Here is a 22,941-nt window from a genome sequence, read left to right on the forward strand (position 1 = left end):
ACTATAGATATCACTATCAGGGGGTCAGACTATATATCACTATCAGGGGTCAGACTATATATATCACTATCATGGGGTCAGACTATATATATCACTATCATGGGGTCAGACTATAGATATCTTTATCAGGGGGTCAGACTATATATATCACTATCAGGGGGTCAGACTATATATATATCACTATCAGGGGGTCAGACTATATATATCACTATCATGGGGTCAGACTATAGATATCTTTATCAGGGGGTCAGACTATAGATATCTCTATCAGGGGGTCAGACTATATATATCACTATCAGGGGGTCAGACTATATATATCACTATCATGGGGTCAGACTATAGATATCACTATCAGGGGGTCAGACTATAGATATCTATATCATGGGGTCAGACTATATATATCACTATCAGGGGGTCAGACTATATATATCACTATCATGGGGTCAGACTATATATATCACTATCATGGGGTCAGACTATATATATCACTATCATGGGGTCAGACTATATATATATCACTATCAGGGGGTCAGACTATATATATCACTATCATGGGCTCAGACTATATATATCACTATCAGGGGGTCAGACTATATATATCACTATCATGGGGTCAGACTATAGATATCACTATCATGGGGTCAGACTATAGATATCACTATCAGGGGGTCAGACTATAGATATCACTATCATGGGGTCAGACTATATATATCACTATCATGGGGTCAGACTATAGATATCACTATCATGGGGTCAGACTATAGATATCACTATCAGGGGTCAGACTATATATATCACTATCAGGGGTCAGACTATATAGATATCTCTATCACTGGGGTCAGACTATAGATATCTCTATCAGGGGGTCAGACTATATATATCACTATCAGGGGGTCAGACTATAGATATCCCTATCATGGGGTCAGACTATATATATCACTATCAGGGGGTCAGACTATATATATCACTATCATGGGGTCAGACTATAGATATCACTATCATGGGGTCAGACTATAGATATCACTATCAGGGGGTCAGACTATATATATCACTATCAGGGGGTCAGACTATAGATATCACTATCAGGGGGTCAGACTATAGATATCACTATCAGGGGTCAGACTATAGATATCTTTATCAGGGGTCAGACTATATATATCACTATCATGGGGTCAGACTATAGATATCACTATCATGGGGTCAGACTATAGATATCACTATCAGGGGGTCAGACTATATATATCACTATCAGGGGTCAGACTATATATATCACTATCAGGGGGTCAGACTATATATATCACTATCATGGGGTCAGACTATAGATATCACTATCAGGGGGTCAGACTATATATATCACTATCAGGGGGTCAGACTATATATATCACTATCATGGGGTCAGACTATAGATATCTCTATCATGGGGTCAGACTATAGATATCTTTATCAGGGGGTCAGACTATAGATATCTCTATCAGGGGGTCAGACTATATATATCACTATCATGGGGTCAGACTATAGATATCTTTATCAGGGGGTCAGACTATAGATATCTCTATCATGGGGTCAGACTATAAATATCACTATCAGGGGGTCAGACTATATATATCACTATCATGGGGTCAGACTATATATATCACTATCATGGGGTCAGACTATATATATATCACTATCATGGGGTCAGACTATATATATCACTATCATGGGGTCAGACTATATATATCACTATCATGGGGTCAGACTATATATATATCACTATCAGGGGGTCAGACTATATATATCACTATCATGGGGTCAGACTATATATATCACTATCAGGGGGTCAGACTATATATATCTCTATCATGGGGTCAGACTATAGATATCCCTATCATGGGGTCAGACTATAGATATCACTATCAGGGGGTCAGACTATAGATATCACTATCAGGGGGTCAGAATATATATATCACTATCATGGGGTCAGACTATCTATCAGGGGGTCAGACTATAGATATCACTATCAGGGGTCAGACTATATATATCACTATCATGGGGTCAGACTATATATATCACTATCAGGGGGTCAGACTATAGATATCACTATCAGGGGTCAGACTATATATATCACTATCATGGGGTCAGACTATAGATATCACTATCATGGGGTCAGACTATAGATATCAGGGGGTCAGACTATATATATCACTATCAGGGGGTCAGAATATATATATCCCTATCATGGGGTCAGACTATAGATATCCCTATCATGGGGTCAGACTATAGATATCACTATCAGGGGGTCAGACTATAGATATCACTATCAGGGGGTCAGACTATATATATCACTATCAGGGGTCAGACTATAGATATCAGGGGGTCAGAATATATATATCCCTATCATGGGGTCAGACTATAGATATCACTATCATGGGGTCAGACTATAGATATCACTATCATCACTATAGATATCACTATCAGGGGTCAGACTATAGATATCACTATCAGGGGTCAGACTATATATATCACTATCATGGGGTCAGACTATATATATCACTATCATGGGGTCAGACTATAGATATCACTATCAGGGGTCAGACTATATATCACTATCAGGGGGTCAGAATATATATATCACTGTCATGGGGTCAGACTATAGATATCACTATCAGGGGGTCAGACTATATATATCACTATCAGGGGGTCAGACTATAGATATCACTATCATGGGGTCAGACTATATATATCACTATCAGGGGGTCAGACTATATATATCACTATCATGGGGTCAGACTATATATATCACTATCAGGGGGTCAGACTATATATATCACTATCATGGGGTCAGACTATATATATCACTATCATGGGGTCAGACTATAGATATCTCTATCATGGGGTCAGACTATATATATCACTATCATGGGGTCAGTATCACTATCATGGGGTCAGACTATATATATCACTATCATGGGGTCAGACTATATATATCACTCTCAGGGGGTCAGACTATATATATCACTATCAGGGGGTCAGACTATATATATCACTATCATGGGGTCAGACTATAGATATCACTATCATGGGGTCAGACTATAGATATCACTATCAGGGGGTCAGACTGTGTATGTCTGATAGAAGGGGTGGCAGGGTAGCCTAGTGGTTAGAGTGTTGGACTGGTAACCGAAAGGTTGCAAGTTCAAATTGCCGAGCTGACAAGTTACAAATCTGTCGTTCTGCCCCTGAACAGGCAGTCAGCCTACTGTTCCCAGGCCGTCATTGAAAATAAGAATTTGTTCTTAACTGACTTACCTAGTTAAATTAAGGTAAAATAAATAAATATCTCTATCAGGTGGTCAGACAATAGATATGTCTATCATTTGTTTGTTTTTTACCTTTAAGGACACCTGACTTGAGACAGTAAGGGGGATCTCAGCTCTCTCTGCTTTGGTAAGTTTGTTGTTGTGGAATTTTTACAAGAGACATACAGTATGTCCTCTAGGTTATGTATTTACAGGTATTGACCAATACAGAGCTTTTGTCCTAAACCACTAGGATTAAATCACCACAATCTTCTTTATTAATGCTTATATGAGAAGTGAATCAGCATCAGTACTGCACCTAGACAGATATTTCCCTGAGGTCATGTTCCTGGTCTGGCTGTTCTGTGTATCCATGCAGTTTGTGATGGAGGGGATGAGGGCGAGCTCAGGGGAGCGGTACGCAGCTGACCCCACCACCCGGGCCACCAGCTCCAGCCCATCCTGTACGTAGTGATCCAGGGAGGAGTCCCCATCCTGCCATGGGCCAGCAGTCCCGCCGGCAGCCCCTCGGTCCTCAGCTCCTCAACGTCCTGCGTGTCCCCCAACACCCAGTGGTACTCTGGCAGCATCAGGCCCAGCTTGGTCACCACGTTAAAGATCCTCTTGATGTCCCGGATGTCGCAGCCGAATGTTACGACTGTAGACGTTGACTCCTTGATGGACTCCAGGTATCCCTGTAGAGAGGTCTGGAAGGCAGCCTTGGAGACAGAGCTGTTGGGGTGAGATCCAGAGGAGGTAGTGTAGGTGGTGATGTTGACCACAGAACCCAGGTGGAACTTGGTGTTGTTACGGAGACGAACAAGGAAGCTAGAAATGTTCCACTCCTGACAGAGCAGGAGGCTGACGTCATACCAGCTGTTGATCACCAGCAGGGAGTAGAGCAGCTCCACCTGGGGCAGGGCCGGGTTCTGCATCGGCATCTGGAAATGGAGAGGGTTCTGAAAGGAGGGAGAGAGGGAGGAGAGGAGGCAGACCGAGAGATACAGTACCAGTCAAAGTTTTTTACTATTCTCTTCATTGTAGAATAATAGTGAAGACATCAAAACAATGAAATAACACTTATGGAATCATGTATTAACCAAAAAGTATTTTTTAAATAAAACAATTATTTTAGAATGGGAGATTCTTCAAAGTAGCCACCCTTTGCCTTGATGACAGCTTTGCACAATCTTGGCCTTCTCTCAACTCTCCTTCACTCCTCACTACATGTGCTGCCATAGAAACGGAATCAATAGAACGGGCGTCCCCATTCAAGTCAATGATGGCATAATGGGTGGACTGGTGGCCACTACAAAGAGCAAAGTAGGAAGTAAAAGCAGGAAGTGTACTGGTGGCCACTACAAAGAGCAAAGTAGGAAGTAAAAGCAGGAAGTGGACTGGTGGCCACTACAAAGAGCAAAGTAGGAAGTAAAAGCAGGAAGTGGACTGGTGGCCACTACAAAGAGCAAAGTAGGAAGTAAAAGCAGGAAGTGGACTGGTGGCCATTACATGAGCAAAGTAGGAAGTAAAAGCAGGAAGTGGACTGGTGGCCACTACAAAGAGCAAAGTAGGAAGTAAAAGCAGGAAGTGGACTGGTGGCCATTACATGAGCAACATCAGTTAACATCATTTGATTGAACATTATAACATTACCATGGAAATTATTACATCACAATTCCAGTACCAATACTATTCATTCTATTTACCAGTCATATTACCAGGGTTAGAGGTTCTATTCATTCTATTTACCAGTCATATTACCAGGGTTAGAGGTTCTATTCATTCTATTTAGAAGTCATATTACCAGGGTTACAGGTTCTATTCATTCTATTTAGAAGTCATATTTCCATGGTTACAGGTTCTATTCATTCTATTTAGAAGTCATATTACCAGGGTTACAGGTTCTATTCATTCTATTTACCAGGGTTAGAGGTTCTATTCATTCTATTTACCAGGGTTAGAGGTTCAATTCATTCTATTTACCAGGGTTAGAGGTTCTATTCATTCTATTTACCAGGGTTAGAGGTTCAATTCATTCTATTTACCAGGGTTACAGGTTCTATTCATTCTATTTACCAGGGTTAGAGGTTCAATTCATTCTATTTACCAGGGTTAGAGGTTCTATTCATTCTATTTACCAGGGTTAGAGGTTCAATTCATTCTATTTACCAGGGTTACAGGTTCTATTCATTCTATTTACCAGGGTTAGAGGTTCAATTCATTCTATTTTTCTGTGTACTGCTGCTACAGGGAGGGGGGCATTAGCTAGGCAACCGAAGACTCGTTTGCTACAACACCATTTTTTTTCAGCAAGGAGCAACAAAGTTTCATCACGTTGTTAAGAGTACATGTAGCCGCAGAAACAAACTCAACTACACAAATGTCGGACCACCCTGTCTTCAGTCAGTCATTCGTTCTACACAAAAACACTTATTGTCCATTCCTAGTTACCGCTACCATATACCATATATTTTATGGCTCCAGAGAAGTAGCTGGACTTGGACTGAAACCTTTTGTATTGATTTAAAACATGTCATTATCACAGTAGATGTGTGAGTCATCATACTGCTACTGTTACTATCCTCTCTTCCTCCACCCCCTTGTTCATCCTCTCCCTCTTCCTGTCTCTCTCTCACTCTCTTTCACTTTGCTAAATCTGGTGCAATGCATAATTTCTCTGTTTACTGAGACTTACAGTACCAGTCAGAAGTTTGGACACACCTACTCATTTAAGGCTTTTCTTTATTTGTACGATTTTCTACATTGCAGAATAACAGTGAAAACGTCAAAACTATGAAATAACACACATGGAGTTATGTAGTAACCAAAAAAAGAGTTAAACAAATCAAAATATATTTTAGATTCTTCAAAGTAGCCACCCTTTGCCTTGATGACAGTTTTGAACACTCTTCGCATTCTCTCAACCAGCTTCACCTGGAATGCTTTTCCAACAGTATTTAAGGAGTTCCCACATATGCTGAGCACTTGTTGGCTGCGTTTCCTCCACTCTGTGGTCCAACTCATCCCAAACCACCACAATTGGGTTGCGGTCGGGTGATTGTGGAGGCCAGGTCATCTGATGCAGAGCTCCATCACTCTCCTTCTTGGTCAAACAGCCCTTACTCAGCCTGGAGGTGTGTTTTGGGTCATTGTTCTGTTGAAAAACAAATGATAGTCCCACTAAGCGCAAACCAGATGGGATGGTATATCGCTGAAGAGTACTGTGGTAGCCATGCTAGTTAAGTGTGCCTTGAATCCTAAATAAATCACTGACCGTATCACCAGCAAAGCACCCACACAACATCACACCTCCTCCTCCATGCTTCATGCTGGGAACCACACATTCTGAGATCATCTGTTCACCTACTCTGCATCTCACAAAGACAGGGCGGTTGGAACCAAAAATCGCACATTTGGACTCATCAGACTAAAGGACAGATTTCCACCGGTCTAATGTCCATTGCTTGTGTTTCTTGGCCCAAGCAAGTCTCTTCTTCTTATTGGTGTCCTTTTAGTAGTGGTTTATTTTCAGCAATTCGACCATGAAGGCCTGATTCAGTCTCCTCTGAACAGTTGATGTTGAACTCTGTTACTTGAACACTTGAACATTTATTTGGGCTGCAATTTCTGAGGCTGGAAACTCTAATGAACTTATCCTCTGCAGCAGAGGTAACTCTGGGTCTTCCTTTCCTGTGGCGGTCCTCATTAGAGCCAGATTCATCATAGCGCTTGATGGTTTTTGCAACTGTTTTTGAGGAAACTTTCAAAGTTCTTGAAATGTTCTGGATTTACTGACCTTCATGTCTTAAAGTAATGATGGACTGTCATTTCTCTTTGCTTATTTGAGCTGTTCTTGCCATAATATGGACTTGGTCTTTTACCAAATATGGCTATCTTCTGTATACCACCCCTACCTTATCACAACACAACTGATTGGCTCAAACACATTAAGGACGACAGAATTTGACAAAATAAATGTTAACAAGGCACACCTGTTAATTGAAATGCATTCCAGGTGACTACCTCATGAAGCTGGTTGAGAGAATGCCACGAGTGTGCAAAGCTGTCATCAAAGCAAAAGGTGGCTACTTTAAATAATATCAAATATCAAATGTATTTTGATTTGTTTAACACTTTTGTTGTGGCCATAATCAGAATTTGTTGGTAACATAGGTAAGATGTTTTATATTCATCATATGTTTGTAAGTTACTTCTCATTAGAATGGTATTTTTGTATGATACTGTGGCGAGGTTGCAGTTATCTGTTCTATGTCAAGACTAAGTTGCATGGGCTGCAGAGAGGGGAGAGGTCAAAGTGTCATCATGTGTAAACATATCTTTTTGCTCCACAATGTCTGTGTGCCAGTCAGTGTGTCTCTGTGATCTTCTCCAGGATTGGTTGTATTTAGAATTGGTTGTATCTAAATGACAATTTGATATATGCCTGTTGATATGGAGGATTGGTTTATGGTTCTGGAGTTTGAGAAACCAGACAAAGCTGAACAATGAATTATGCCGATGCTGTCTTATCCTGTATATCTTTGCTATAAAGGATCGCAGTTGCAATGCAGAAGGGGCTCTCAGAGAATTCACTGAGAGACACTGAATTCCTGAGAGTCACAGGTTTGTGATAGAGCTCATATAATTAAAGATGGACTTTGATAACTAACTCTGACTTGTGTGTGTGGTTTGCTCCCATGATTTGGTAAATAGAGGAAATTTCCACGACACTTTCTTGGTTACTACATGATTCCATGTGTTAATTCATAGTTGTGATGTCTTCACTATTATTCTACAATGTAGAAAATAGAACAAATAAGGAATCACACTTGAATGAGTAGGTGTGTCCAGTAGGTGTGTCCAGTAGGTGTGTCCAGTAGGTGTGTCCAGTAGGTGTGTCCAAACTGTTGACTGGTACTGTATGTTCCTGTTGTACATTGTCCAAATAAATAAATAATAATACAGAGACTGATGTTTGTAGTTCTGATATCTGTACTTGTAGTCCTCTGGTGTCTGTACTTGTAGTCCTCGGATGTCTGTACTTGTAGTTATCTGATGTCTGTACTTGTAATCCTCGGATGTCTGTACTTGTAGTCCTCTGGTGTCTGTACTTGTTGTCCTCTGGTGTCTGTACTTGTTGTCCTCTGGTGTCTGTACTTGTAGTCCTCTGGTGTCTGTACTTGTAGTCCTCTGATGTCTGTACTTGTAGTCCTCTCGTGTCTGTACTTGTAGTCATCTGGTGTCTGTACTTGTAGTCCTCTGGTGTCTGTACTTGTAGTCCTCTGGTGTCTGTACTTGTAGTCCTCTGATGTCTGTACTTGTAGTCCTCTGGTGTCTGTACTTGTAGTCCTCTGGTGTCTGTACTTGTTGTGTCTGTACGTGTAGTTCTCTGATGTCTGTACTTGTAGTCCTCTGGTGTCTGTACTTGTTGTGTCTGTACTTGTAGTCCTCAGGTGTCTGTACTTGTAGTCCTGGTGTCTGTACTTGTAGTCCTCTGATATCTGTACTTGTAGTCCTCGGATATCTGTACTTGTAGTCCTCTGGTGTCTGTACTTGTAGTTATCTGGTGTCTGTACTTGTAGTCCTCTGGTGTCTGTACTTGTAGTTCTCTGATGTCTGTACTTGTAGTCCTCTGGTGTCTGTACTTGTAGTCCTGATGTCTGTACTTGTAGTCCTCTGATGTCTGTACTTCTAGCACTGACTTTGGCAGTAGTTTGTAAAGGAGCCGAAAGATCAATGCTGTGGTTAGTTTCCTTCCAGAGGTCAGCAAGTTTTATATTAGGCAAAATGATCCTAAATTCTGCCTAATGCAAAATCACTAAATGATCAAGATTTGTCTAATTGCCTCAATTGGTTTAATCATCCATTAACATGGAAATTCAACAATCCTTATTCATCTGCATAATTTACTACCGAGCCTAAATGGGTCCTGTAGAGTGTGACAGAAATACTAGCAGAAGAATTAAATGATCTAACAACGGAGATGGTTCCAGAACCTGTCAGCAATAAACAAACTCAATCAATGATCTGACAAAGGAGATGGTTCCAGAACCTGTCAGCAATAAACAAACTCAATCAATGATCTGACAAAGGAGATGGTTCCAGAACCTGTCAGCAATAAACAAACTCAATCAATGATCTAACAACGGAGATGGTTCCAGAACCTGTCAGCAATAAACAAACTCAATCAATGATCTAACAACGGAGATGGTTCCAGAACCTGTCAGCAATAAACAAACTCAATCAATTATCTGACAAAGGAGATGGTTCCAGAACCTGTCAAAGCAATCAATCAATTATCTGACAAAGGAGATGGTTCAGAACCTGTCAGATAAACAAACTCAATCAATTATCTGACAAAGGAGATGGTTCCAGAACCTGTCAGCAATAAACAAACTCAATCAAATCTGACAAAGGAATCAACCTGTCAGCAATAACAAACTCAAACAATGGTTCCAGAATCAGCAATTAACAAACTCAATCTGACAAAGGAGATGGTTCCAGAACCTGTCAGCAATTAACAAACTCAATCAATGATCTGACAAAGGAGATGGTTCCAGAACCTGTCAGCAATAAACAAACTCAATCAATGATCTGACAAAGGATATGGTTCCAGAACCTGTCAGCAATTAACAAACTCAATCATGATCTAACAAAGATGGTTCCAGAATGTCAGCAATAAACAAACTCAATCAATGATTGCAAAGGATATGGTTCCAGAACTGTCAGCAATAAACAAACTCAATCAATGATCTGACAAAGGATATGGTTCCAGAACCTGTCAGCAATTAAATTCTAAAAGCAAATGGATGGATTGCCTCTGTATACTGGCAGCTTAGCCTCCATCACCAGCCCTGGTGCTAAACCCCACTATAAAACTAACTTTCCCCAAAACCCCTATGTTCAAGTAACACTTCCACCAGTGTCTCCAGAGAGGGGAGATTCCTTAATGTGGGTCCATGTCGGTTAGTGCTCTTGCCAAATCTGGTGATGTTATTGGCATGGCAATTAGTGACAAGGAGTTAGCATGATAGCACGACCAGACGGGCACTCAGGCTAGATATTCTTGCATTTAACAATGTAGAGGACTTTGGGGGAGGGTTATGCTAAGCTAACATATGGAATTGTTTTACAATGGTCATACCAAGGATCATTTAGCTATTTGAATTGAAGTTTTAGGAGTTTAAGGTATAATTATTTATTTTGTAAACTCAGCAAAAAAATGATGTCCTCACACTGTCAACTGAGTTTATTTTCAGCAAACTTAACATGTGTAAATAACAGCTTTGCACACTCTTGGCATTCTCTTAACCAGCTTCATGAGGTAGTCACCTGAATGCATTTTAATTAACACGTGTGCCTTGTTAAAAGTTAATTTTCTATCCATCTGAATGCATTTGAGTTGTGTTGTGATAAGGTAGGGGTGGTATACAGAAGATAGCCATATTTGGTAAAAGACCAAGTCCATATTATGGCAAGAACAGCTCATATAGGCAAAGAGAAAAGTGCAGTCGCAAAAACCATGAAGCGCTATGATGAAACTGGCTCTAATGAGGACCCCTATAGGAAAGGAAGACCCAGAGTTCATTAGAGTTACAAGCCTCAGAAATTGCAGCCCAAATAAATGCTTCAGAGTTCAAGTTACAGACACATCTCAACATCAACTGTTCAGAGGAGACTGTGTGAATCAGGCCTTCATGGTTGAATTGCTGCAAAGAAACCACTACTAAAGGACTCCAATAATAAGAAGAGACTTGCTTGGGCCAAGAAAAACAAGCAATGGAATGTCAGATCGGTGGAAATCTGTCCTTTAGTCTGATGAGTCCAAATTTCGATTTTTGGTTCCAACTACCGTGTCTTTGTGAGACGCTGAGTAGGTGAACGGATGATCTCTGCATGTGTGGCTCCCACTGTGAAGCATGGAGGAGGAGGTCTGATGGTGTGATGGTGTGTGGTTCCCACCGTGAAGCATGGAGGAGGTCTGATGGTGTGATGGTGTGTGGTTCCCACCGTGAAGCATGTAGGAGGAGGTCTGATGGTGTGGTGGTGTGTGGCTCCCACTGTGAAGCATGGAGGAGGTGTGATGGTGTGTGGTTCCCACTGTGAAGCATGGAGGAGGTGGTGTGATGGTGTGTGGTTCCCACTGTGAAGCATGGAGGAGGTGTTGTGATGTTGTGTGGCTCCCACTGTGAAGCATGGAGGTGGTGTGATGGTGTGTGGTTCCCACCGTGAATCATGGAGGTGGTGTGATGGTGTGTGGCTCCCACTGTGAAGCATGGAGGAGGTGGTGTGATGGTGTGTGGCTCCCACTGTGAAGCATGGAGGTGGTGTGATGGTGTGTGGTTCCCACCGTGAAGCATGGAGGTGGTGTGATGGTGTGTGGTTCCCACCGTGAAGCATGGAGGTGGTGTGATGGTGTGTGGTTCCCACCGTGAAGCATGGAGGTGGTGTGATGGTGTGTGGTTCCCACTGTGAAGCATGGAGGAGGTGTTGTGATGTTGTGTGGGTGCTTTTCTGGTGATACTGTCGTTGATTTATTTAGGATTCAAGGGACACTTAACTTGCATGGCTACCACAGTACTCTGCAGCGATATACCATCCCATCTGGTTTGCGCTTAGTGGGACTATCATTTGTTTTTCAACAGGACAATGACCCAAAACACACCTCCAGGGTCTATTTGACCAAGGAGAGCGATGGAGCTCTGCATCAGATGACCTGGCCTCCACAATCACCCGACCTCAAACCATTTGAGATGGTTTGAGATGAGTTGGACCGCAGAGTGAAGGAAAAGCAGCCAACAAGTGCTCAGCATATGTGGGAACTCTTTCAAGACTGTTGGAAGAACATTCCTCATGAAGCTGGTTGAGAGAATGCCAAGGGTGTGCAAAGCTGTCAATAAGGCAAAGGGTGACTACTCTGAAGAGTCTCAAATATAACATATATTTTGAACACTTTTGGGGCTACTACCTGATTCCATATGTGTTATCTTATAGTTTGGATGTTTTCACTATTATTCTACAATGTAGAAAATAGTAAGAATACAGAAAAACCAATGAAAGCGTAGTTCACTATGTCGCTATGTGTTTTGCTGTGCTGTTGAAACATAGCAGGTGGCAGTATATAGCTATTAAAATGCCTCCTGGGATCTCTCTCTGTTTGTCTCTAACCAAGCATCATGAGCAGGTACTGGGAGAGAGAACCCAGGGGGTGTAGATCCAACCACTATGCTGGCATGATGCTGGGGTAGAGACTAACAGAGAGATCCCAGGGGGTGTAGATCTAACCACTATGCTGCCACAGTGCTGGGGTAGAGACTAACAGAGATCCCAGGGGTGTAGATCTAACCACTATGCTGCCATGATGCTGGGGTAGAGACTAACAGAGAGATCCCAGGGGGTGTAGATCTCACCACTATGCTGCCATGATGCTGGGATAGAGACTGATAGAGAGAGACCCCGGGGTTTTTGCCCCAGGCACTACACAGCTAATTCAAATAACTAATCCATCTTCAAGCTTAGTTTATTTTATACAGTTGTGTAGTGCTAGTGCAAAAAATAAAAGTTGTGTGTGTGTGTGTGTGTGTGTGTGTGTGTGTGTGTGTGTGTGTGTGTGTGTGTGTGTGTGTGTGTGTGTGTGTGTGTGTGTGTGTGTGTGTGTGTGTGTGTGTGTGTGTGTGTGTGTGTGTGTGTGTGTGTGTGTGTGTGTGTGTGTGTGTGTTGTGATATTTGTGGGATAGATTGTTTATAGAGTGTGAATTTAGCTGCCCACGTTACACAGGACAAGTTGACACAAAATACAAACATTTACTCGTCGAGTTGAAATCCCAAAAGCAGCACGGGGAGTGCTGTCCGTGATGCTGAATTAACAAAAGCACACCGTTCCTTCTTCAACTGTCCATGGTTGTACTTTCTAAACTTGAGGGCTTTGTTCATAGCCCACACACGGCAAAGATAATATTATGTTAATATTTCATCAGTGTTTAAGCCAACAGACATGCCTTACCTTACTCTGCCGTTTGAATTCGTTCTGGACAACACTGATGACAGGAATCTGAAGCGCTGACGCGATGAATTCCAACTCCACCAGCTCGTCCCTGGTCTGAGGGAAAGCCATCATAGCAGAAACTCCTTGGACTATAACAGTATGACAAATACTCTGCAGAAACGACATGGGGTCTTCACAGACCGGGGTAGAGGAGGAGAACGTGGGTAATTCCCCGAGCCCCGCGTCCACAGCCATCACTACCTCCAGTGAGAGGTTATATGGTAACAGACCGGCCATGCGATTCAACGTCTCCGTGGCTAATAGGATCGACTCCCTCGGCATGAACACACTTCTCTCACTCTCGTTCTGTTTGTACATGTTCTTACTTTTACCCCCTGTCCTTGTGTTGGCTGTGTATCGACGCCCTAGTCCCTGGGCTGCGTAAATCGTGTTCATTGACACTTTTGGTAATATTTTCCAACTGTCTTTCCACTGCTTCCCTCGTGCCGCCGTGTATATCCCATTCATCAACCGGGACAGGGGCTTCTTTACCGCCTCTGAAGGTGGAAACGTGGCTGAAGAGCCGCGGCTGCAGTTGCAGGGCACCCACGCGCACCGTGTGCCCAATCGGATTGAGGATTTGACAAGGCTGCGGGTGGGAGAGACACACTGGAATCAGAACGCACAACAGCAAGGTGCATGGTGCGAGCAACGGGAGCAGCACAAACCGGACAAACGCAAACCAAATCCCGAGCCCCGTCATCACGCAACAGGGACCTCCGACCACACCGAAAAACGGATCTCCCTCGTTCCCCTGCCCCTCTTTATGTCCCAGCGCAGCACCGGTTAGATCTCTCCGTCTCCCATGTAATGAGGTCAGACACCAACAGGAGGGAGCGCGGCCATAACTCACGCACACAAAAATATTGGCCAAACCTGCAGCTTTTCAACTAAAAATATTATGAATAAATGCATTTCTATAAGAAAATGATTGAGTTTCCGTTTGGTTTGCAGGTTAATGAAAGATAACATATTAAGAAAAACAATGCAGATTTGGGAATGATCAACACGTCGTTACAGTTTGGGTATTATTCATAAATTATTGTTAGGTTCCATCTCATTTTCTGTTAGTAAAATATGATATCTTCCAAAAATAAATTCCATTAAAATCCATTTGATCTGGAAAAAACATCCGCTATTCTCTTTCTTCTTTCATCCACTAGACACTCTCCAAATGTCTGCTAAAAAAATCCACTAACGCAGGCGCCCGCGGGTTTACCCTTCTTGCCACTTGTACTGAAAAAAAAACATTTGTCACCGGACAGTTCACGTTTTGGTAAAATTGCAGCTGAAAAAGACAAAACTCCAATTTGGTCTCGTTGACCAGTGACTCTCCCTCGTCAGAAAGCAGTGAGCTTCAAGGAACCAACCACATAGTGAATTACAATAGTGAATTGTGTGTATGTGTGTGCTTATTTTCCCCCGAGAGCTTTTAAGTGGTTTGCGAAAAAAATAAGGTATCAATATCATTAGCAGTGGTGTGTATTCACGGATGCCAAATGGAATCAGGCTTCCTCAAATATTTAACCAATTAATTAATTAAAATGATTAAATAATGTATCTTTCAAATCAAATCAAACTTTATTTGTCTCATGTGCCGAATAGAACAAGTGTAGACTTGACCAGTGAAATGCTGACTTACTACAAGCCGTTAATTAACCAACAATGCAGTTCAAGAAGAGTTTAGAAAATACTTCGTAAAAAGAAGGTAATAATAAAAAAAGTAACACAATAAGAAAAACAATAATGAGGTTACATACTTTATGAGGTTTATAGTTGAAGTCGGACATTTACATACACTTAGGTTGGAGTCATTAAAACTCGTTTTTCAACCACTCCACAAATGTCTTGTTAACGAACTATAGTTTTGGCAAGTCGGTTAGGACATCTACTTTGTGCATGACACAAGTCATTTTTCCAACAATTGTTTACAGACAGATTATTTAATGTATAATTTATAATTCATTTATAATTCACTGTAATTTTATATTTATAATTCGCTGACTGTGCCTTTATTTCAGAAAATATTAGCCCCAGTGATGTACTGGGCCGTTCGCACTACCCTCTGTAGCGCCATACGATCAGATGCCGAGCAGTTGTCACACCAGGTGGTGATGCAACCGGTCAGGGTGCTCTTGATGGTGCAGCTGTAGAACCTTTCGAGGATCTGGGGACCCATGCCATAGTGGTCTCCTGAGGGGGAAGAGGTTTTGTGGTGCCCTCTTCACGACTGTCTTGGTATGTTTGGACCGTGATAGTTTGTTGGTGATGTGGACACCAAGGAACTTGAAACTCGACCCGATCCACTACAGCTCCGTCAATGTTAATGGGGGCCTGTTCAACCTGCCTTTCCTGTAGTCCACGCTCAGTTCATTAGTCTTGCTCACATTGAGGGAGTGGTTGTTGTCCTGGCACCACACTGCCAGTATTCTGACCTTCTCCCTATAGGCCATCTCATCGTTGTCAGTGTTCAGGCCTACCACTGTTGTGTCGTCAGCAAACTTAATGATGGTGTTGGAGTCATGTTTGGCCACGCAGTCGTGTGTGAACAGGGTATACAGGAGGGGACTAAGTACACACCCTGAGGGGCCCCAGTGTTAAGGATCAGCGTGGCAGATGTGTTGTTCCCTACCATAGTGCTTCGTGGGCACTATGGTGTTGAAAGCTGAGCTGTAGTCAATGAATAGCATTCTCACAGAGGTGTTCCTTTTGTCCAGGTGAGAAAGGGCAGTGTAGATCCACATCATCTGTGGATCTGTTGGGGCGGGATGCGGGTGGAGTGGGTCTAGGGTGTCCAGGAGGATGCTGCTGATGTGAGCCATGACCACCTTTCATTGCACTTCATGGCTACCAACGTAAGTCCCACGGGGTGGTAATCATTTAGGCAGGCCTACTTCGCTTCCTTGGGCATAGGGACTATGCTGGTCTGCTTGAAACATGTAGGTATTACTAACTCGGTCAGGAGAGGTTGAAAATGTTAATGAAGACACTTGCCAGTTGGCCTTGCATGCTTTGAGTACACGTCCTTGTAATCCGTCTGGCCCAGAGGCTTTGTGAATCTTGACCTGTTTAAAGGTTTTGTTCACATCGGCTACCGAGAGCATTATCACACAGTCATCCAGAACAGCTGGTGCTCTCGTGCATGCTTCAGTGTTGCTTTTCTCGAGGCAAGCATAAAAGGCATTTAGCTTGTCTGGTAGACTCACGTCACTGGGCAGCTCGCGGCTGGGTTTCCCATTGTAGTCCGTAATAGTTTTCAAGCCCTGCCACATCCGGCGAGCTTCAGAGTCGGTCTAGTACGATTTAATCTTAATCCTGTATAGACGCTTTGCTTGTTTGATGGTTTGTCTGAGGCCATAGTGGGATTTCTTATAAGCGCCCAGATTAGTCTCCTGCTCCTTAAAATCAGCAGCCTTTAGCTCGATGCTTTCATCTCTATCTTTGTGTTTTCATAGTTTTCCATTAATTCGCAACTGGCAGGAACATCACCAGAGAAATCATCTTAGCGAGGGAAACAGCGCCCCCTCTGTCTCAGTATGTGTAGCCCATGTATATGATGTTGTCTGGACCAAAATAGTATGACATGTTACTGCTGAAGCATTTGATTGATTGATGCCAGTAAGCATTTGGTCTCCCTTGATAAAAAATAAATAAAATAATTAGCCAATCAGTTGAGCTCAGCTATGGGTTGTCCTAGCGCAGCAAAACACCCCCCAAGGGAGACCAGACCAATCAAATCACATCCTAAGCAAAACATCATTGTCAGAAAAACGTGTTTGTTTCTGGTCTGCTTGTGTTGATGTCCTGCAGTAGCTAGTTTGCTAAATCGTCCCTTTCCTAAACCATGGATGGATATGGGGATTTGGACTTGTGGTTTTGACTTCATTATGTTGATGTCCTTCATTTACATTTTACATTTAAGTCATTTAGCAGACGCTCTTATCCAGAGCGACTTACAAATTGGTGCATTCACCTTATGACATCCAGTGGAACAGTCACTTTACAATAGTGCATCTAAATCTTAAAGGGGGGTGAGAAGGATTACTTATCCTATCCTAGGTATTCCTTAAAGAGGTGGGGTTTCAGGTGTCTCCGGGAAGGTGGTGATTGACTCCGCTGTCCTGGCGTCGTGAGGGAGTTTGTTCCACCATTGGGGGCCAGAGCAGCGAACAGTTTTGACTGGGCTGAGCGGGAACTGTACTTCCTCAGTGGTAGGGGAGGCGAGCAGGCCAGAGGTGGATGAACGCAGTGCCCTTGTTTGGGTGTAGGGCCTGATCAGAGCCTGGAGGTACTGAGGTGCCGTTCCCTCACAGCTCCGTAGGCAAGCACCATGGTCTTGTAGCGGATACGAGCTTCAACTGGAAGCCAGTGGAGGAGCGGAGGAGCGGGGTGACGTGAGAGAACTTGGGAAGGTTGAACACCAGACGGGCTGCGGCGTTCTGGATGAGTTGTAGGGGTTTAATGGCACAGGCAGGAGCCCAGCCAACAGCGAGTTGCAGTAATCCAGACGGGAGATGACAAGTGCCTGGATTAGGACCTGCGCCGCTTCCTGTGTGAGGCAGGGTCGTACTCTGCGGATGTTGTAGAGCATGAACCTACAGGAACGGGCCACCGTCTTGATGTTAGTTGAGAACGACAGGGTGTTGTCCAGGATCACGCCAAGGTTCTTAGCGCTCTGGGAGGAGGACACAATGGAGTTGTCAACCGTGATGGCGAGATCATGGAACGGGCAGTCCTTCCCCGGGAGGAAGAGCAGCTCCGTCTTGCCGAGGTTCAGCTTGAGGTGGTGATCCGTCATCCACACTGATAGGTCTGCCAGACATGCAGAGATGCGATTCGCCACCTGGTCATCAGAAGGGGGAAAGGAGAAGATTAATTGTGTGTCGTCTGCATAGCAATGATAGGAGAGACCATGTGAGGTTATGACAGAGCCAAGTGACTTGGTGCATAGCGAGAATAGGAGAGGGCCTAGAACAGAGCCCTGCGGGACACCAGTGGTGAGAGCGCGTGGTGTGAGCAGATTCTCGCCACGCCACCTGGTAGGAGCGACCTGTCAGGTAGGACGCCATCCAAGCGTGGGCCGCGCCGGAGATGCCCAACTCGGAGAGGGTGGAGAGGGAGGATCTGATGGTTCACAGTATCAAGGCAGCCGATAGGTCTAGAAGGATGAGAGCAGAGGAGAGAGAGTTAGCTTTAGCGGTGCGGAGCGCCTCCGTGATACAGAGAAGAGCAGTCTCAGTTGAATGACTAGTCTTGAAACCTGACTGATTTGGATCAAGAAGGTCATTCTGAGAGAGATAGCGGGAGAGCTGGCCAAGGACGGCACGTTCAAGAGTTTTGGAGAGAAAAGAAAGAAGGGATACTGGTCTGTAGTTGTTGACATCGGAGGGATCGAGTGTAGGTTTTTACAGAAGGGGTGCAACTCTCGCTCTCTTGAAGACGGAAGGGACGTAGCCAGCGGTCAGGGATGAGTTGATGAGCGAGGTGAGGTAAGGGAGAAGGTCTCCGGAAATGGTCTGGAGAAGAGAGGAGGGGATAGGGTCAAGCGGGCAGGTTGTTGGGCGGCCCGGCCGTCACAAGACGCAAGATTTCATCTGGAGAGAGAGGGAGAAAGAGGTCAGAGCACAGGGTAGGGCAGTGTGAGCAGAACCAGCGGTGCCGTTTGACTTAGCAAACGAGGATCGGATGTCGTCGACCTTCTTTTCAAAATGGTTGTGAAGTCATCTGCAGAGAGGGGGAGGGGGAGGGAGGAGGATTCAGGAGGGAGGAGAAGGTGGCAAAGAGCTTCCTATGGTTAGAGGCAGAAGCTTGGAATTTAGAGTGGTAGAAAGTGGCTTTAGCAGCAGAGACAGAAGAGGAAAATGTAGAGAGGAGGGAGCGAAAGGATGCCAGGTCCGCAGGGAGGCGAGTTTTCCTCTATTTCCGCTCGGCTGCCCGGAGCCCTGTTCTGTGAGCTCGCAATGAGTCGTCCGAGCCACGGGCGGGAGGGAGGACCGAGCCGGCCTGGAGGATAGGGGGCATAGAGAGTCAAAGGATGCAGAAAGGGAGGAGAGGAGGTTGAGGAGGCAGAATCAGGAGATAGGTTGGAGAAGGTTTGAGCAGAAGGAAGAGATGATAGGATGGAAGAGGAAACAGTAGCGGGGGAGAGAGAGCGAAGGTTGGGATTACATGATACCATCCGAGTAGGGGGCAGTGTGGGAAGTGTTGGATGAGAGCGAGAGGGAAAAAGGATACAAGGTAGTGGTCGGAGACTTGGAGGGGAGTTGCAAATGAGGTTAGTGGAAGAACAGCATCTAGTAAAGATGAGGTCGAGCGATTGCCTGCCTTGGTGAGTAGGGGGGAGGTGAGGGTGAGGTCAAAAGAGGAGAGGAGTGGAAAGAAGGGAGGCAGAGAGGAATGAGTCAAAGGTAGACGGGGAGGCTAAAGTCGCCCAGAACTGTGAGAGGTGAGCCGTCCTCAGGAAAAGAGCTTATCAAGGCATCAAGCTCATTGATGAACTCTCCGAGGGAACCTGGAGGGCGATAAATGATAAGGATGTTAAGCTTGAAAGGGCTGGTAACTGTGACAGCATGGAATTCAAAGGAGGCAATAGACAGATGGGTAAGGGGAGAAAGAGAGAATGACCACTTGGGAGAGATGAGGATCCCGGTGCCACCACCCCGCTGACCAGAAGCTCTCGGGGTGTGCGAGAACACGTGGGCGGACGAAGAGAGAGCAGTAGGAGTGGCAGTGTTGTCTGTGGTGATCCATGTTTCCGTCAGTGCCAAGAAGTCGAGGGACTGGAGGGAGGCATAGGCTGAGATGAACTCTGCCTTGTTGGCCGCAGATCGGCAGTTCCAGAGGCTACCGGAGACCTGGAACTCCACGTGGGTCGTGCGCGCTGGGACCACCAGATTAGGGTGGCCGCGGCCACGCGGTGTGGAGCGTTTGTATGGTCTGTGCAGAGAGGAGAGAACAGGGATAGACAGACACATAGTTGACAGGCTACAGAAGAGGCTACGCTAATGCAAAGGAGATTGGAATGACAAGTGGACTACACGTCTCGAATGTTCAGAAAGTTAAGCTTACGTAGCAAGAATCTTATTGACTAAAATGATTAAAATGATACAGTACTGCTGAAGTAGGCTAGCTGGCAGTGGCTGCGTTGTTGACTTTGTAGGCTAGCTGGCAGTGGCTGCGTTGTTGACACTACACTAATCAAGTCGTTCCGTTGAGTGTAATAGTTTCTACAGTGCTGCTATTCGGGGCTAGCTGGCTAGCTAGCAGTGTTGATTACGTTACGCTGCGTTAAAAGAACGACAATAGCTGGCTAGCTAACCTAGAAAATCGCTCTAGAGCAGTAACTAGCTTGCTAAAAGGTCCCTTTCCTAAACCATGGATGGATATGGGGATTTGGACTTGTGGTTTTGACTTCATTATCTGTCCAGGCCAATGGTTATGATGGCGATTCTGATCTAGCCATTAATTAATATATTGTGCCTGAGACGGTTGAAGTTCAATATGTAGCCAAGATGTAGCCCAGTAGGCTCACATTAACTAGCTAGCTAACTAACTTAGCAACCCAACTCACGCCCTGACCATACTAAAACAAACATAGACTGCCCACCCCAACTCACGCCCTGACCATACTAAAACACACAGACTGCCCACCCCAACTCACGCCCTGACCATACTAAAACAAACATAGACTGCCCACCCCAACTCACGCCCTGACCATACTAAAACAAACAGACTGCCCACCCCAACTCACACCCTGACCATACTAAAACAAACATAGACTGCCCACCCCAACTCACGCCCTGACCATACTAAAACAAACATAGACTGCCCACCCCAACTCACGCCCTGACCATACTAAAACAAACAGACTGCCCACCCCAACTCACACCCTGACCATACTAAAACAAACATAGACTGCCCACCCCAACTCACGCCCTGACCATACTAAAACAAACAGACTGCCCACACCCAACTCACGCCCTGACCATACTAAAACAAACATAGACTGCCCACCCCAACTCACGCCCTGCCCATACTAAAACAAACAGACTGCCCACCCCAACTCACACCCTGACCATACTAAAACAAACATAGACTGCCCACCCCAACTCACGCCCTGACCATACTAAAACAAACAGACTGCCCACCCCAACTCACGCCCTGACCATACTAAAACAAACAGACTGCCCACCCCAACTCACGCCCTGACCATACTAAAACAAACATAGACTGCCCACCCCAACTCATGCCCTGACCATACTAAAACAAACAGACTGCCCACCCCAACTCATGCCCTGACCATACTAAAACAAACAGACTGCCCACCCCAACTCATGCCCTGACCATACTAAAACAAACAGACTGCCCACCCCAACTCACGCCCTGACCATACTAAAACAAACATAGACTGCCCACCCCAACTCACGCCCTGACCATACTAAAACAAACAGACTGCCCACCCCAACTCACGCCCTGACCATACTAAAACAAACATAGACTGCCCACCCAACTCACGCCCTGACCATACTAAAACAAACATAGACTGCCCACCCAACTCACGCCCTGACCATACTAAAAACAAACATAGACTGCCCACCCCAACTCACGCCCTGACCATACTAAAACAAACATAGACTGCCCACCCCAACTCACGCCCTGACCATACTAAAACAAACAGACTGCCCACCCCAACTCACGCCCTGACCATACTAAAACAAACATAGACTGCCCACCCCAACTCACGCCCTGACCATACTAAAACAAACATAGACTGCCCACCCCAACTCACGCCCTGACCATACTAAAACAAACATAGACTGCCCACCCCAACTCACGCCCTGACCATACTAAAACAAACATAGACTGCCCACCCCAACTCACGCCCTGACCATACTAAAACAAACATAGACTGCCCACCCCAACTCACGCCCTGACCATACTAAAACAAACATAGACTGCCCACCCCAACTCACGCCCTGACCATACTAAAAACAAACATAGACTGCCCACCCCAACTCACGCCCTGACCATACTAAAACAAACATAGACTGCCCACCCCAACTCACGCCCTGACCATACTAAAACAAACATAGACTGCCCACCCCAACTCACGCCCTGACCATACTAAAACAAACATAGACTGCCCACCCCAACTCACGCCCTGACCATACTAAAACAAACATAGACTGCCCACCCCAACTCACGCCCTGCCCATACTAAAACAAACATAGACTGCCCACCCCAACTCACGCCCCTGACCATACTAAAACAAACATAGACTGCCCACCCCAACTCACGCCCTGACCATACTAAAACAAACATAGACTGCCCACCCCAACTCACGCCCTGCCCATACTAAAACAAACATAGACTGCCCACCCCAACTCACGCCCTGACCATACTAAAACAAACAGACTGCCCACCCCAACTCACACCCTGACCATACTAAAACAAACATAGACTGCCCACCCCAACTCACGCCTGACCATACTAAAACAAACAGACTGCCCACCCCAACTCACGCCCTGACCATACTAAAACAAACATAGACTGCCCACCCCAACTCACGCCCTGCCCATACTAAAACAAACAGACTGCCCACCCCAACTCACACCCTGA

The 22,941-nt window shown here is 44.8% G+C and overlaps 1 pseudogene; it reads right to left on the bottom strand.

Moving 5' to 3' along the window:
- LOC124047742 overlaps positions 1–22,941 on the bottom strand; it is a 114,574-nt pseudogene that overhangs the window by 22,568 nt on the left and 69,065 nt on the right.

Source organism: Oncorhynchus gorbuscha, linkage group LG11 (genome assembly GCF_021184085.1).
Source record: "Oncorhynchus gorbuscha isolate QuinsamMale2020 ecotype Even-year linkage group LG11, OgorEven_v1.0, whole genome shotgun sequence".
Taxonomy (NCBI): domain Eukaryota; kingdom Metazoa; phylum Chordata; class Actinopteri; order Salmoniformes; family Salmonidae; genus Oncorhynchus; species Oncorhynchus gorbuscha.